The sequence below is a fragment of the Hyperoodon ampullatus genome (assembly GCF_949752795.1).
Source record: "Hyperoodon ampullatus genome assembly, chromosome: 5".
Taxonomy (NCBI): domain Eukaryota; kingdom Metazoa; phylum Chordata; class Mammalia; order Artiodactyla; family Ziphiidae; genus Hyperoodon; species Hyperoodon ampullatus.
Genome location: NC_136918.1, coordinates 12,454,344 through 12,468,421, shown reverse-complemented (window position 1 = coordinate 12,468,421; position 14,078 = coordinate 12,454,344).

The window sequence follows — 14,078 nt, the reverse complement described above, 5'->3', positions numbered from 1 at the left end:
AGAAAGACTGTACAATCTGTTCCTGAATAAAAGGATATGTAGGCGGCCCCAAGTTGGATAGTGATGTACTAAGATGTTATAAAAAGAAACCCATATCACTATTATCCTCAATATCCTGTGAGAAAGACCGAGACAGGGAATGGTCAGTTTATGAGTAAACTGCCTGGAGGCCATATGTGTACTAGACTTTAAATAAATATTTTGGATTGAATGAATTTGGTTTTACACATCTTAAAACAGATTTTAGTAAAATGCAAAAGCATTATATCCATATACTGACTAAAAAATCTATATTTTATCATCTCACTTTAAACTAAAAAATAGTTCTAAAGTAGAAACATGTGAAAACGGTGGATTTCTAAATGCCAAGGAGAGTGTGTCCTTGAGGTGTATTTTCACTGGAACTACTGTTGTTGCCATAGTTACAGATTACACTGCTCATTGGGTGTGGCTTGTTGATTTTAACCAAACAACATTTTAACATATATTCAGTATGGTGCTAGAAATGTGATCAATAATGGAATTAAAACTTTATTATTTCAAAAGTATGGACCTGTATGAATTTGTTCAAAAAATGAATTGTTTAGGAGAGCTGTAATGTGGATGATGTCAGAAAGAAAAAACAGAATTTAGAAACTTCTTGACTGCATGTCAGTAATAGTTTGAATAAATCAGACTAGGGAGAAAGTATTTTTATACAAATACAGAGGAGATATCTTTAACTGTTTAAAATTGGTAAAGGATTTGGCAGATCTGAGACGTTAAACGGGTAACAAACAGTGAATTCAAGTGTGTAAAGTGACAAAGACGTGGGAGAGAACAATGAAATCAAGGAGTTATAATCAATCTAATTCTAGTCCAAAGTGAGGATGTGAAAAATGGACATAAACCCCACCTAACTTGCCAATGATTAGAAAGGTTTCCTCTCCTAATTTGGGGCGTTTGTTTTGGCCTTAAGATTTCAGATTCTATTTTTGGGGGGCAGCATGTTGTGTGCACTGTTTTTCGAACAGTTTCATCCTTCAGCAGACTTTCTTGCAAATATTTATTCCAATGGTTCCTTATTTTTTAAAGTCTAAAATGATGACAGAACGAGATGTGCAGAATGTGTACTTGTCCACGTCACATGATTAATTGGAGCGCTCAGATGCTTGTAGCCCAGAACGTAAATCCTCAATGATGGTTTACATTTGTAAGAGTTACATGTAATTTTCCCCGAACATCCCTGTGCTTCCCAGATTTTCCACCCACTCAAGTGGGGCCCCACTTAAGTGGGGCCATGTGACTGTTTTTTGGCCACTGGCCTATGACCAGAAATGATGTGGATCACTCCCAAGGCCAAACATTTAAAAGCCCATTATAGCGACCCTTGAAGCATATATACTGAGATGTCTGGATCCTGAGTCACTATTTGGAAGGGAGTTTCCGTTAAGGGGTATCAGACCCACAACAGCTATGTGTGAGAAAGAAATAAGTTTTACATGTTAAGCCACTGAGGTTTCCAGGCTTGCAAGATGGCTTAGTTTTACCTAATATACCAATCACATGTTTGAGAAAAAGATACATATTTTAATTGAAGAAGATAGATCTAGGTATGTATTGGTTTTAAAATAATGAAAACCTAGAGTTATTTTAGGGTTTAGTGATTTAATTTGTATCATCTAACAATAGAATCTCAATATTGGAGTGGTCTTAAAAGCTAGGTAGTCCAATCTCTGTCTTGCTTTCACCCTAAACAAATCCCTTTCAGGTTTCCCTGGTTGATGATCTTCCAGACTGTACTTGAAAACTTTATTTAGTGAATGTTTATTAGGCATCTCTTACTTGTCTATCATTGTACCTGACATTAAATATTTGATTTAGATGAATAGATAGGATTTATCATCCTTGCATTAAAATCCAGTGATGATCAAGTCACTGAATCCAGACATAGACACAGCAGAGCATTTTCTTAACTGTGCTAGAATCTGTCTTTTGTAACTTCTACTTAAAGTTTATACATGTACATTTGAAAATGATATGAAAAAGATTAGTGCCTTTTAACATGGGTGTCTCTTTCAAATATTTAACTGCAGTAATCACAACTGTTTCCTCTCTCCCCCCAACCCCCTATGCCTCATCCTTTCATCTTTTCCACACTTAAAATATCAGACTCTTCCCTAGTCCTTTATATTGAAAGACAAAAATAACCAATTTCTCCCGAGGGTATACTATGTCCAGAGACTTGACCAGTGGTAAGATGGTCAAGTAAGATTTGGTGCAATCGCGCAAAGAAGAGAGAGCTCATGATTATAGACAGCCTGGGTTCCAGCCAATAGCCTGAGTTCCCTCAGTCTTTTGTTTCTTCAGCTCCAAAAGCACAGACACAGTTTGAGAAATTTCATGAAGCTGCAAGATGTTCTCTCAGGTTATTTGTACAATGGGAAAGAAAGGTCGCATAGTCCAACTTCCTTCCCATGCCCGTGACAGATCACTAGACCTCTGCTTGAGGGTTTGCAGATTGCTCATCTGTGGTTGAAAAGCTCCTGTTAGCAGAATGCTTTTCCTTATATTGAGCTGATATCAGCTGCTCTTGCAACTTCTTCCTGTCAGCTCTTGTTCTGCTTTCTAAAGGAACACAGACTAAGTTGAATGCCCTTTCTATGTGTTAGCAATGCAAATGGATTGTGGTTTTTCTAAATCTGCTCTCCAAGACAAACATTTCAGGATTCACAGCCATCTCCTCATCCTGTCCTCTGTGGCTCTCTGCTTCTCTTTCCATTGTCAACATCACACTTGACAGTGTGTCACCTGAAACCTGGCTACTGCAGTGATTCTGATTGCCTCCTTTGGTCTGGTCACTCTATTTCTAGATGTAAAGCCTAAGATTTTATCATCTTGTATAGGGGGTTATACCACAATGATTTAAAAGAAAACACCAGATTAGTGGTTTTCAAACCAGGCTGCACATTAAAATCACCTGGGGGAGCAGTTAAAAAATGCTGATGCTCACGTCCTAGCCCTGACCAAAGAAACCAGAATCTCTAGGAGTAAGGCCCAAGTACAGCTATTTTTAAAAGTGCTTCAGTGATTTTAATGTGCAGTAATGAGTTTTGCTCTTAAATGAGGCTTCCTCAACCTGTATGTAAATGCAATTTTTTACTTGAATGCAAAATATCGGACTTTTGCTCTGTTCCAGTTTAATTATCTCTGATAATAGGAGTCCCATAATTTCCAAATGCAGTTTTGTGAGGTCAATCTTCAACAATCTTCAACAAAGCTAGAACACTGAAACTACTAAAATGTCCATAAGATGTTTAGAAAAGTTTGGAAAGGAATTTTAAGAAGTATAAGGATGAATTCATTTCAATTTAATATTTCTTATATTGTTGGGTTTATGCATAATTTGTACTGTATGTAAGAGCATCCTACATCATACTATGAATAAACTTGGATGATCATTGTTAGCAGATGACAGAGACCAGTATTTACGGGATACAAGAATGTTTTTCCGAATTCCAGGTCCTTCCAAACAAAACAAGCATTAATCTTCGGTTAGTTAGCTCTTTTCTATTGAAACACTAGGTTTCAAGGCATATCCAAATTAAACTACTTTTTTTTTTTTTTTTTACAATGGTGTGTTAGTTTCTGCTTTATAACAAAGTGAATCAGTTATACATATACATATGTTCCCATATCTCTTCCCTCTTGAGTCTCCCTCCCTCCCACCGTCCCTATCCCACCCCTCTAGGTGGTCACAAAGCACCGAGCTGATCTCCCTGTGCTATGTGGCTGCTTCCCACTAGCTATCTGTTTTACGTTTGGTATAAACTACTTTTTATTCCTTTAACTTTCGATATCTTTCAGCCGTTTAAAGGAATGTTGTTTTAGAAAGTTTGGCAGCAGAAAGCTTTGAGTCTGGCACATCTGAAATTAATCAGTGTTGAGTAAGCGTTAAGAGGAACAACTGCAGTTATTTAAATGTGCATCTCTGGGTCAAGATTGCCCAAGCATTGCAGTAGAGTGAATTAGAATTTCTTAAAAATCCATGTTATTGGCCCTTTATTTAAAAGGCCAGGAGCAGCCCTCATGTTGCATCCCCCATTGTTCTTGGTATATTGAGTACCTTGTTGATAACGATCATGATGTACAGTTTTTTTTTTTTTGTTTTTTTTCTTTTTTGCGGTACGCGGGCCTCTCACTGCTGTGGCCTCTCCCGTTGCAGAGCACAGGCTCCGGACGCGCAGGCCCAGCGGCCATGGCTCACGGGCCCAGCCGCTCCGCGGCATGTGGGATCTTCCCGGACCGGGGCACGAACCCGTGTCCCCTACATCGGAAGGCGGACTCTCAACCACTGCGCCACCAGGGAAGCCCGATGTACAGTTTTGAAAGCACTAGTTCTTAGGCTAAGGCATCATGCTTTGATGTTCATAGTATTTTTCACAGCCACTTAAAATGAGTTAGGGATAGTCCAGAGGAATAATGTTAATACCATCAAAATGAAGATACAAGAGGTCAGAAAACATTTAGAGGAAAGTGGTGAGATATTTATTGTAATTGTGCACAAAACTTATTATTTCTCTCTCTATAGCCAAGACAAAAGAAGAAACACAATAGGTTACTCTACAGAGGTCTCTTGATGTTGCCCAAAAGCATTTTTCACTGCCCAGTTACTCACCTTTTTTTTTTTCTATATCTGTATATATTAGACCTTCACCTAGAGGTTCAGTCTTGCTTGCCCTCACCTCAGTTCTAATCCTGTCTGTGCTTAAGGGCCCCAAGTAGGTCAAGTAACGAGTTAACACTGATGCCTGTTTTGCTTTGACTTCTTCCTGTCAGATTTGTTAACCAAGTTTTATTTTGAGCCTGTGGAGAAATCATACTCTTCATTTATTAGAACTGGATTTGTCTTGTTCTTTTTGTCTGAACACATTCCTGGATTTTTTTTTTTTTTTTTTTTAATGGTATGCAGGCCTCTCACTGTTGTGGCCTCTCCCGCTGCGGAACACAGGCTCCAGACGCGCAGGCTCCGGACGCGAATGCTCAGCGGCCATGGCTCAGGCTCCGGACGCGCATGCTCAGCAGCGGCCATGGCTAACGGGCCCAGCCGCTCCGTGGCAAGTGGGATCCTCCGAGAATGGGGCACGAACCCGTGTTCCCTGCATCGGCAGGCGGACTCTCAACCACTGCACCACCAGGGAAGCCCCCTTCCTGGATATCTTGATTCTCATTGCTGTTACCCTGAGACTGGGATCCTGTCAAGGACTAGAGGTCAGTTTGTGCTTTGCAAACATTACAGTTAGCTTTTGCCAAACAAAAGATTACATAACAAACCACTCCCATAGCACAGTGCCTTACAATTACGATAATTTAATTTCATGGATCTGTGAGTTGCCTGGGCTCAGCTTAATGGGGTTTTCTCTGCTGTAAATCTCTCGTTTCCCTTCCAGGCCTAGTGGTCTCACCCCAGCATGTTTCCCCCATGGCAATGATAGAGGGAAAGGCAAGTGGAAACATAGAAGAACTCTTGGAACTGGCACATCACCACTTCCATATTATTCTTTTGCTAAAGCAAGTCATATTGCTGAACCTAATCTGAAGGATAAAGAAATATACTTGGAACCCTTAGGAAGAGAAACATGGCAGAGAATGTGGAAGCAGGAAGGACTGTTGAAAGGTATGAAGTGTTATTTAAAACATTAAAAATTATTATCCCAATTTAAAAAATTAATTAATGCACAGTTGACCCCTTGAACAACACAGGACTTAGGGGCACCAACCCTCATGCAGTTGAAAATCCGAGTAAGACTTTATAGTCAGCCTCCGTATCCCCTGTTCTGCATCCACGGATTCAACCAACCACAGATCATGTACTATGCTAGTACATATTGAGAAAGCATTCAGGAATAAGTGGACCCATGCAGTTCACACCCGTGTTGTTCAAAGGTCCACTGTATTACGAAATAACTATTATGCCATATGCTAGTAGGATGCTGGTTCATTTATCAATTCATTTCTTTCAGTAAATATTAGAAGGCCCAGGGCAAAAGCGTCTAACCTGCCTTCTCTTCTGATTCATCACATAATGTCACATAATCTCTGGCAACTCACTTAAGGTTTTTTGTTTTAAACTTTTCTTTTTCTTGATGTACAGTTCTATAAGATTTAACATGGGTGTAAATTCTTGTACCAACCACCATAATCAGGATATAGAACAGAACATCACAGCAAAACTGGGTTTTTTTTTTGCTCCTTTGTAGTTAAAACCTCCCCCTACTCCTAATTGATGACATCAGCTAATGTGTTCTTCCAAATAGTTTTGCCTTTTTTAGGTTGTCATATTATTGAACTCATACAGCATGTTACCTTTGGCCACTGGCTTCTTTCACTCAGCATAACGTCTTTGGGATTCATCAATACTATTGCATGTTCCTTTTTATTGTGTACAATAGCACAGTAATAGTAATAGTAATTGCAATAGTAATCCATGATATGGAAGAATTATAGCTTTTTAATCCATTGACTTATCAAAGGACATTTGAGTTATTTCTAGTTTAGGTGATTATGAATAAAATGTCTATAGACACTCATGTACATGTTTTGTATAACCATAAGTTTATATCTCATTAGAGTAAATAGCTAAGAGTGGGATTGCTGTGCCATATGGTAGATGTATGATGTTTATGGTCAGAGTACATGACTGTGTGATTACCATTCTTTTGAACTTGTTAAGGTTTGTACTATGACTCATGATGTAGTCTATCAAGGTGAATGTTCTGCGTGCACATGAAAACAATGAGTATTCTGCTATTGTTGAATGACGTGTTCCACAAATGTCAATTGGTCCAATTGTTTGATGGTGGTGTTCAGTTCTTCTGTATCTTTATGATTCCTGAGAAAGGAGTGTTGAAATCCCCAAGTACAGTGGTAGATTGATAATGTTTCTCTTGTCATGTCTATTCACTTTTGCTTTAAGTATTTTGAAGCTCTGTTGTTAGGTACATATATTTAGCATTGTTATATCTTATTAATGTATTGACTCTTTTATCATTATGCAATGTCCCTCTTTATTTCTGGTAATTTTCTTGGCTCTGAGGTTTATTCTGTCTGATAATAATATATTCCAGTTTTTCTCTGACTAGTGTTTATATATTACCGTTGTTTTCCTTTTTAATCTACCTAAATTATTATACTTAAAGTGGAATTCTTATAAACCATATATATTTGTTACCCTCTTCCTAATCTGAAAACTCTTTTAATTGCCATGTTTAAATCATTTATCTTTAAATTAATTACTTATATGTTTAGAGTTAGGTCTACCGTTTTATTTTTTGTTTTGTGTTTGTCCCCTCTGTTTTTCATTCCACTGCTTCTGTCTTCTTTTGGGTTATTTGAATATTTTAAGTATTACTTTTAAATTTATCAATTATATTTTTAATATGTCTTTTTATATCTTTTCCAGTGGTATTACAATATGCATACTTAAGTTTTCACAGTCTACTTAGAGTTAATATTTTACCATTTCTAGTCAAATGTAGAAACCTTATCACCATATCTTCCTTTATATTTTAGTTGTGATATTTATTAACTCTATGTTCATTGAACAATCCACCAATGTTATAATTTTTACTTTCAACCATTTAAAAAATTTAAAGAACCATTTAAAATAACTTCAATGAAAAATAGTCTATTTATTTATGCAATGTTTACCATTTGTGTTGCTCTTCCTTTATTCCCAAAGTTCCATGTTTCTCTCTGGTATCTTTTCCCTTTCACCTGAAACACTTCCTTTTGCACTTCTTGTATATTAGGTTTTCTGGTGATAAGTTATCTTAGTTTTTATTCATTTGAGAATGTCTTTATTTCATCTTAATTTGTGAATGAAAGTTATTTTTACTGGATAGAGAATTATAGGTTGACAGTTCTTTTCTTACAGTGCAATATTGTTTTTGCTTCATTGCCTTCTTTTTGATGACAAACTTACAATCACTTGAATAGTTATTCTCCTACATGTAATGCTTATTTTTCTCTAATGGCTTTCAAGATTTTTTTCTCTTTGATTTTCATCAATTTGATCATGATATGTATGGGCACAGAATTCTTTGAGTTTATCCTGTTAGGGGTTTGCTGAACTTCTTGAATCTGCAAGCTTATGCCTTTACCCAAAGTTGGAAAGTTTTCAGGCATTATTTCTTCAAGTACATTTTTTTCTGTACAATAATCTTTCTCTCTTCTTTCTGAAACTTCAAAAACACAAATGTTAGACCTTCTGATATTTTCTTCAGGTTCTCAAGACTGTTCATTTTTCCTTCAATTTTTTTTTCTTTCTAATGTTCAAATTGGATAATTTCTACTAATCTACCTCCAAATTCATTAACTCTTCTTTTGTCTTCATTCTGCTATTGAGCCCATCTAGTAAATTTTTTTTTTTATTTTGGTGATTGTATTTTCCAGTTCTAAAATTTCCATTTGGTTCTCCTTTATAGCCTCTATTTATCTGATGAAATTTTTATCTTTCCATTTGTTTTAAGAATTTTTTTTGTTACTTCTTTAAACATTTCATAATAGCTTCTTTAAAGTCTTTGTCTGATAATTCAACATCTGATTCATATTAGGTTGATGTCTGTTGATTTCCTTTCCTTTGGCAATTTGTGAGACCTTTCTGATTCTTTCATATATTGAATAATTTGGGACTGGATATTTTGAATATTAAGTTACAGTGTTCTTGGTCTAGATTAGATCCTACGGAGAATGCTTTCTTGTTGTTATTGTTTTGTTTTAGTAAGCAGTTGACTCAGGTGTTGGTTGCAATTTCTGACATGACTTATGTGGACTGTGGTTCAAATGTCAGTATACTTTTCAAAGTCTTCCCAATGTTATTCAGCTCTTTCCTGCATGTGTGCTTCATGGGAGCCAGTCTGAAGCCCGAGGGCAGTCTACCTCATGTGTCAGTCTTCAAAGCTTATTGGTATACTGTTTAGGGTCATATCTACTGCTCAGCTCAGGGGTGAGTCAAAGGGTTCATATAAAATGTTTTGAAATCCTTTTCTTGAGCTCCTTCTTCTCTACAGTGTCTCCCCAAACTATCTTGCTCCCCAGGTTCCTTCTTCCTGGTCCTCTGCTAGTCTTTTTAACCTGCATGCATGTCCTGAGCTTGCTTCTGCTTCTAGATGCAAGTGGCAGGAGGATAGAGAGAAAAAAATGGAGATATTCCTTTATGCTCTTTGGATCACATCGTTTCTCTGGTTGGAGAGCAGGATTATCCTCTTTTCAGGTACTCACCTAACTGCCACTGCCACCACCACCACAGGGTTGCAGCTTCAGGAGTGGGGCTTGCTGGCAGCAAAGCTGAGAAAGAAAGAAGAAAAGGTTAGGAATTTACCCCTACTCTCTCTGTCTTCTAGAGGCTGCACTTCCCAATACTAAGAACAAAAGAAGATGAATTTCTCTTGGAACTCTTTTTGTCCATGCCTGGTACACTATTCTGGGACTTGTGCTGACTCAAAGACAAGGAGCTATGTATGAAAAAGGAATAAAACAAGGAAACTTCCCACTGATTGCTTGTACTTTGAGTTCTGCTTTTCTTCCCGAGCCACCTTCTACCGTTTACTTAGAGTTCCTGTGTGGCCCACTCCATGCATTCTGCCAAGGGCTTTGGTTGTATGTTGTTGGAGAGACAGAGTGGAGCTGCTTACTTCATCTTCATAGGAACGTGAACCTTCACTTAAGTTTTGTAAACTTCAGTTACTTCATCTTCAAAGGGAGTGTTATTAATACTTGCCCTTTCTAATTCCTAAGATATTTATAGGAATAGAATGAAATGGCATATATGAAAGTGTTTTGTAAACTGTAAAGTACCTTATGATTGTGATCATGGTAAGATATTGACCTTTGAATACTTCTACATAATTTGAAAATAATTTTTCCCATTTCAACTTTATTATTCTTGGCAATTTCCTCAATATACAGTGCCACATTAATAAATATTACAGTATTTTGAAAGGTGAGACCCCCCCCTCCATGTTAAACAAAGCCAAACAGATTTCCCCACTGTGGGACTTCTTGAAGCCTCAGATAGGTTAATGTACCTTTTGAACTCTCAAGAGATAAAGGAATAGATTTATATACTTGTCTGTGAGCTGTTTTCTTTGCTTTGGGTCTTTTAAATATAGTTAAATGCAGAACTATATATTGTAAGCACATTCTAGACAACTCTTCTCTATGGCATCTTTAAAATGAATGAGTGTTTTAAGCTTTGGCAAAACCTCTATTCCCCCTCTTAATCACCTGTCAAGCTGAGAGCCTTGCTCACAGATAGACATGTGGCTGTAGGAAGAAAGGTATTTTGAGGGAATTTGAGGCTTTAAAGAAACACACAGGTGCAAAACAAAACAATGTATATTTGGTATCTTTCTGAAGTTCCATTCAAGTAAAAGTGTTCTGTGGCTTCAGTTCTCAAACCATAGTCTATTAGTGTGAGAGCAGTTAGAAGATGCTCTTAGAATCTGGTATTACCATGAAAATCCAGGCTGTGTACTTGTACTATTTCTTATACTAGAGACAAAACCCAGTTCTTTAGAAAAGCGTTATTGATTGTGATGTATTTACACCTCCTGCTTCTTTCAGTTAAAAATAATAATTATTAAAATTATTATTTTAAATTTTTATTAAATCATTATTATTATTATTTAAATTACTTTTAAAAATTAAAAATAATTTTTAGAACTTAGGAACACAACACAGTAAGAAGTTTTATGTATGTAACCTCATTGTCCTTGTTGGACTCCTAATTGTTTCCTATCTGTAATGGTCAAAATTGGACATAATTCAAAATTATTTTTCTCTTCCACTTTACATTTTTGTGTGAATAAGTTTATATAAACAAAAAGTACAAGCAGAATCTATATTCATTAAAAGAGAAAATGAAGACAATATAACTTTAGACAATGAGGAATTTGACATCTTGAAGGTAATGTATGGATGTTAACTTATAAATCAGTTTAGAATCTCAAATTCACTACTAAGAAAAATAATTCTAGAATAGGTCATTGATTTGTTAATCTGTTTATCTGTACATGAACTTTAAAAGATCATAAGTAGAGGGATTTGCATTCACAAATGTCTTGAACTTTGATCAAGAATTTACTTTTTGAAAGATAATCATTACACATTTTATCACATTATAATCTGATTCTAATTATGGCCCTAGTTCATCATTACTTCTCACTGGAGAAATTTATCAGCCCCATATGCTTGTAGTCTGTGCGACGCAGACAGCCCTGGGGTCTCCCATTCATGCAATTTGAGAGCACAAACTACCATTACGTGCAAGCTTAAAGCCTAAGTTAAATAAAGCATAGAGAGCAATAATTCGAGCTTACCCACAGAAAGAACAAAGTTACATTTGGGGTCAAGTCTGGATATATCTAGCATCTGACCAACATCTGGCTAACTTAAAGCACTCTGTAAATACTCTAGCTTATTTTTATTTAAACAATTTACATAGTTCATCTTTTTTTTAAATTTTTAAGCAGGGGTTAAAAGTTTTGTTGTGAAAAGCTGCAGTACAACAGGCTAATACACTCCATATTTGTGCAGAAGAATTTCATCTGTAGAGAGTAAGTTTGGGTGCATTATTTGTTTCATCATCAAGTCATCCAGAATGTCAGTTTATGGGCAGATGTGAACTTAGGCTGCCTAAAAGTCATTCAAATTTCTCATCTCCTTCCACTATCAAAGCTAGAAAGTGGAAATATTCAATTTCTCAACTTTCTCTGGCTGGAACAACACATCATCCCTGGACTAATGACCCCTGGATTAAAAAAAAAAATCTATGTTTTAGAAAAAAGGAATTTTAAAAAATTGAACCTCCATGCATTATAGAACAAAATACATGGGGTTTTAGACTCTCAGGATTAAAGGAATCAAGAAGAGATTGTATTTTCTTTAGATAGTCAATATAGCAATTTTTTTTTTTTTTTTTTTTTTTTTTTTTTGCGGTACGCGGGCCTCTCACTGTTGTGGCCTCTCCCGTTGCGGAGCACAGGCTCCGGACGCACAGGCTCAGCGGCAATGGCTCACGGGCCCAGCCGCTCCGTGGCATGTGGGATCTTCCCGGACTGGGGCATGAACCCGTGTCCCCTGCATCAGCAGGCGGACTCTCAACCTCTGTGCCACCAGGGAAGCCCAGCAATTTTTTTTTTACAAAACCTCTTTACATCTGTTTTTAGAAGTTTCATTTAGTTTTTTAAAAATATTTTATACTAAATATTACAAATATTACAACCTATTACAAATATTGTTATTTTTCAAATTATTTATTTAAAATTTGAAACAGTGATTCACAAATTGGCTTCTAAGTAGACATATCTGGTTTTTTTTTTTTACATCTTTATTGGAGTATAATTGCTTTACAATGATGTGTTACTTTCTGCTTTATAACAAAGTGAATCAGTTATACATATACATATGTTCCCATATCTCTTCCCTCTTGTGTCTCCCTCCCTCCCACCCTCCCTATCCCACCCCTCCAGGCGGTCACAAAGCACCGAGCTGATCTCCCTGTGTTATGCGGCTGCTTCCCACTAGCTATCTACCTTACGTTTGGTAGTGTATATATGTCCATGCCGCTCTTTCGCTTTGTCACAGCTTACCCTTCCCCCTCCCCATATCCTTAAGTCCATTCTCTAGTAGGTCTGTGTCTTTATTCCTGTCTTACCCCTAGGTTCTTCATGACTTTTTTTTTCTTAAATTCCATATATATGTGTTAGCATACGGTATTTGTCTTTCTTTTTCTGACTTACTTCACTCTGTATGACAGACTCTAGGTCTATCCACCTCATTACAAATAGCTCAATTTCGTTTCTTTTTATGGCTGAGTAATATTCCATTGTATATATGTGCCACATCTTCTTTATCCATTCATCTGATGATGGACACTTAGGTTGTTTCCATCTCTGGGCTATTGTAGAGCTGCAGTGAACATTTTGGTACATGACTCTTTTTGAATTATGGTTTTCTCAGGGTATATGCCCAGTAATGGGATTGCTGGGTCATATGGTAGTTCTATTTGTAGTTTTTTAAGGAATCTCCATACTGTTCTCCATAGTGGCTGTACCAATTCATATTCCCACCAGCAGTGCAAGAGTGTTCCCTTTTCTCCACACCCTCTCCAGCATTTATTGTTTCTAGATTTTTTGATGATGGCCATTCTGACTGGTGTGAGATGATATCTCATTTTAGTTTTGATTTGCGTTTCTCTAATGATTAATGATGTTGAGTATTCTTTCATGTGTTTGTTGGCAGTCTGTATATCTTCTTTGGAGAAATGTGAATTTAGGTCTTCTGCCCATTTTTGGACTGGGTTGTTTGTTTTTTGTTATTGAGCTGCATGAGCTGTTTATATATTTTGGAGATTAATCCTTTGTTAGTTGCTTCATTTGCAAATATTTTCTCCCATTCTGAGGGTTGTCTTTTGGTCTTGTTTATGGTTTCCTTTGCTGTACAAAAGCTTTGAAGTTTCATTAGGTCCCATTTGTTTATTTTTGTTTTTATTTCCATTTCTCTAGGAGGTGGGTCAAAAGGGATCTTGCTTTGATTTTTGTCATAGAGTGTTCTGCCTATGTTTTCCTCTAGGAGTTTGATAGTTTCTGGCCTTATATTTAGGTCTTTAATCCATTTTGAGCTTATTTTTGTGTATGGTGTTAGGGAGTGATCTAATCTCATACTTTTACATGTACCTGTCCAGTTTTCCCAGCACCAGTTATTGAAGAGGCTGTCTTTTCTCCACTCTACCTTCCTGCCTCCTTTATCAAAGATAAGGTGACCATATGTGTGTGGGCTTTCTATCCTGTTCCATTGATCTATCTTTCTGTTTTTGTGCCAGTAGCATACTGTCTTGATTACTGCATCCCATAGGTTTTGGGTCGTCGTGTCTCCATTGACATTTGTTTCTAGGTATTTTTTGATTTCCTCTTTGATTTCTTCAGTGATCACTTGGTAACTAAGTCGTGTATTGTTTATCCTCCATGTGTTTGTATTTTTTACAGGTCTTTTCCTGTAATTGATATCTAGTCTCATAGCATTGTGGTCGGAAAAGT